This window comes from Sus scrofa, chromosome Y (assembly GCF_000003025.6).
Source record: "Sus scrofa isolate TJ Tabasco breed Duroc chromosome Y, Sscrofa11.1, whole genome shotgun sequence".
NCBI classification, from domain to species: Eukaryota; Metazoa; Chordata; class Mammalia; order Artiodactyla; family Suidae; genus Sus; species Sus scrofa.
The window spans coordinates 23978621-23983097 of NC_010462.3; the positions used below are offsets into that span (position 1 = coordinate 23978621).

The window sequence follows — 4477 nt, forward strand, 5'->3', positions numbered from 1 at the left end:
GATGGTGATGCAATTGCTGATTATGTCATGTGGTCATGTTATTGCAGTTATGGTGATCTTATGGTCACGGGTCCTGGGGAAGCTAAAATATGCTATAGTTTGGAGTATGAAAGGTATTTTTTAAATTACTCTTACCTTTTTTTTGTCTTTATAGGGCCATACATTTGGCATATGGAGGATCCCAGGCTAGGGGTCAAACCAGAGCTGTGTCTTCTGGCCTAAAACAGCCATAGCAATGCTGGACCTGAGCAACATCTGCACTTTGATCACAGCTCATGGCAACTCTGGGACTTTAAAACCCCCTGAGTGAGGCCATGGTTTGAAGCCACTTCCTCATCAACACTGGTTTGGTTTGTTAACCTCTTAGCCATGATGGGAACTCTGTGAAATGTATTTATTTATTTATTTTTGTAATGAAGACAATCTTGTCAAGGAATATCCAAGTACCCTTTGAAATAACAGAGTATAATGCAGCTGAGAAAATGCTGCATAAATAATATGTATTTTCCCTTTCAAAATTGAACTTCATCTGCCCCTCTTTCCCTACCATCTTAATTTAGGCATCCATTCAATACAACCTGGACTATTTCAGAAATCACTTAACTCCCACTGTCTTTTTCCTTCGTTGCATTTTCTTTTTTGGAACAGTCATCAGCAAGGAGGGATGTCGAATATTCCTATCTCACTACCAAAATTTTCAATTATGGAAAAACTACAAAATAATCTGGCATTGAAAACCACTAAAAAGACAAAAGGACAACTTACAATGGGAGAAAATTGTTTCTGACCATGCAACTGAAAAGGGATTAATCTCTAAAATATACAAACACCTTATACAATTCAACCACAAAAAAAAGACAACAACCCAATGGAAAAGGGGGCAAAAGACCTGCACAGACATTTCACCAAAGAAAATATGCAGATAGTCAGAAAGCACATACAAATTTATAGACATGGCTGTTTCTTATGGAAATGCAAATACAAACTACTATTAGGTACCTTTCCCACCCATCAGAATGGCCATCATTAACAAGTCCACACATAAAAAAAATGCTGGAGAGCGTGTGGAGAAAAGGAAACACTCCTATGTGGGTGGAAGGAATGTCACTTGTTACAACCATTATGGAAACTACTGTGGAAATACTTCAGAAAATGAAATATAGAACTAGCATTTCACCCAGAAATCCCACTTTTGGGCATACAGTTGGAAGAAACTTCCCTTGAAAAAGACACATGCACATGTATGTCCATTGCGTCACTGTCCACAAGAGTCAAGACATGGAAATGACCTAAATTTCCACTGAGGAGATGGGATTAAGACGTGTGTGTGTATATATACACAATGGAACCCCTACTCAGCCATAGAAATGAACAAAGTAATGCCACTTGCAGCAACATGGCTGGAACTAGAGACTCTCATGCTAAGTGAAGTTAGTCAGAAAGAGGAAGGCAAGTACAATAGGACATCACTTACGTGTGGAATGTAACCTATGGGACAAGTGGAACTTTCCACCTGAACAAAACTCATGGACTTGGACAACAGTGTTTGGGTTGCCAAAGGGGAGGGGGCAGGATTGTGATGGACTGGAAATCGGGGGTTAGAAAACGTGCAAAGTATTGCATGTGGAGTGGGTATGCAATGAGAACATGCTGTATATCAATGGGAAATACATCTAGCCACTTTTGAGGGAGCACAACGGAGGGCAATATGAAAAAAAGGTTACGTACGTGTATGGGTGTGGGTCTTGGGTGGTTGGGGGGGGTGTGTGCCTGGGTCATTTGCTCGACAGTAGAAACTTGACAGAACATGGGAAACAAGCTATGATAGAAAAAATAAACATCATTTAAAAAAAGAAATACAGCATCCTCTTACTCTTAATTGTTTCATAAATAAAGAAATGGCAACTATGAAGATGAACATATATGTCTATTTTTGAAATAAAGGAATTGCAGGAAATTGTTGACACTTGCAAGCCTAAATTTTCATCTTCACTATCCTGCAGAATCTATAGAACGTTGATAGGTCAAAATTAGGATGGTGTTCAAATAATGAAGAGGATGGAGGTGTTGGCCTTGAGAGAGAGGCAGCAGAGGTATCAGTGGCCATTGGCATTGGGAACCACGGATGGTTGGCTGGTTGAGGGTTAGACAAAGGGCCCTCTCTTGGTGATATATTCTGATATCTGGTTGGAAAAGGGGATGGCTTCACCGTCATCCCAAAATAACCACTCGGGAAGGGAGAAATACAGCGGTACTGAGACATGGAAGTGGTAGTTGTAATGAAATTCACAATGTGGCCACTTGCTGGAGAGTAGCTGCTTTGTGAGTGCATATGAAACGTGGTCAACTGTTTTAAAATAGCATGTTGAGCCACGAGAGTTTGTGCTGTGGTCTGGCTGTTGCTGATGATGTAGAAGAAACGTCATTTCTAATTGGGGTAGTTGTATTAGAAATTCTCTGGCTGGTAGAAGGCCTTCTTACGAAAGGCACATTTAAACTTGTGGAGGTTGAAAATGCATTCTCTCCACGAGTTTCTGCATCAAAATCAGAATTATGATTATCGGCATTATGCCCTGTTCCAGAGTACTTCTTGCTGCAACCTTGAAGTAGAGAAGCCGATACTGGAGAAGCATTTTTAATCCTGACTCTTCTTTTCATCCTTTACCAACAGTTGAGGACAGCCTCGTTTAAAGTTTGGATTATGGTAGACCTGCAGCTAAAACCAAGGAGAAATTTATTTACTGACATTTGAAACAAAGACACGAGGAGACAAAAACCATAATATCTGACTCTTTTCATCATATGGAGTTAATATCCTGAAATCATACATGTCCATTACTAATATTTTCAAAAATGTTCTTAGTGGGCACAGCCAACAATTGTCCTCAAGTAAAAATTCCAGGTGTATTTGCAGTAATAGTATTAGGTTCAGTGGCTTGTATTTTTTTTTTTTTTTTTGTATTTTTGCTATTTCTTTGGGCCGCTCCTGTGGCATATGGAGGTCCCCAGGCTAGGGGTTGAATCGGAGCTGTAGCCACTGGCCTACACCAGAGCCACAGCAACGTGGGATCTGAGCCTCATCTGCAACCTATGCCACAGCTCACGGCAATGCTGAATCGTTAACCCACTGAGCAAGAGCAGGGACCGAACCCGCAACCTCATGTTTCCTAGTCAGATTCGTTAACCACTGCACCACGACGGGAATTCCATGGCTTGTATTTTTTGAGGTTCGTTGACAAGGCTCAAGGTGGCAGGGACAATGGCTTATCATCCCAAATACTTTATGACCAAGCGGTCCTCAATTTAAAAATGTAACATGGAGTTCCCGTCGTGGCACAGTGCTTAACGAATCTGACTTGGAACCATGGGGTTGCGGGTTTGATCCCTGGCCTGGCTCAGTGGGTTAAGGATCTGGTGTTGCCGTGAGCTGTGAGATAGTTTGCAGAAGTGGCTCAGATCCCACATTGCTGTGTCTCTGGCATAGGATGGTGGCTATAACTCCAATTCAACCCCTAGCCTGGGAACCACCATATGCCATGGGAGCAGCCCAAGAAATGGCAAACAGACAAAGAATAATCATCATAACAAAAATGTAGCAGTACTTCATCCCATTTTCAAGGTCTAGTTTGACCCTGTATGAACATATTTGCAGATGCCCAAAAGAAAATCTTATACATTCCCTCTGTAAGTGGTAACTGGAAATTCCTTAATACCAGGTTCCAAGCAGAGACGTCATTTTCTTCTTCCAGAAAGTCAGCTAGTGAGGCAGATCTTTGAAAATTCTGTTGCAATTTATTAAACCCATAAAGATTAAGCTGTCGAACTAAGCTTTTCATACTCTCAGTTTCAAAAATTCTGAAGGGAGCCTTTCTCTCCAGAACTTCTTTCTTGAAGCGTTCTTCATTAATTACGATCGAGGTTCCATTTTCATCCCACCAAATGGACTTAAATCGATCACTTTCAACAATTTTCCAAAGTTTTCTGGGAAAGGGCAGAGGAAGAAAATCATTGTCTTCATCTGGTTCAGAGGCACACAATGTGCGACATGGCTTTGTTTATCAGGGAGCCTTCAGACAAAGCCCGAAAAGCTTTTTCTTCAATCTGAGACCTCAAGTCCAAGTCCCCAGTGATTGAGTTATCACACAATGGAGATGTAATGGAGGATTCTGAACCAGTTGGTGCATCTTTAGGAGACACATGTTGAAGTCCTGAAGGAGCATGTGCCATCTCAGATAAATTTTTCTTCAGCACCTTTCTCAACAGCATGCTTTTTGAACTCTGCATTTTTAAGTGCTGCTTTGGTAAGCCCACAGAGGTAAACTATCCAATGCATCACAATGGTTGCTAACCTAAGTAGCTGTGACATCACAAGATGACAGGTCTCCTAGCAATCTGAGCATAACCTTCAGCTAGTGTTTATTTTCCTATGAAATTGGGTCAGTTAACATAAAATATGAGCTCCTTACATAAACAGTAA

General features: G+C 41.1%; 1 pseudogene; it reads right to left on the reverse strand.

Moving 5' to 3' along the window:
• Positions 1976 to 4227, reverse strand: LOC110257966 (annotated as a pseudogene).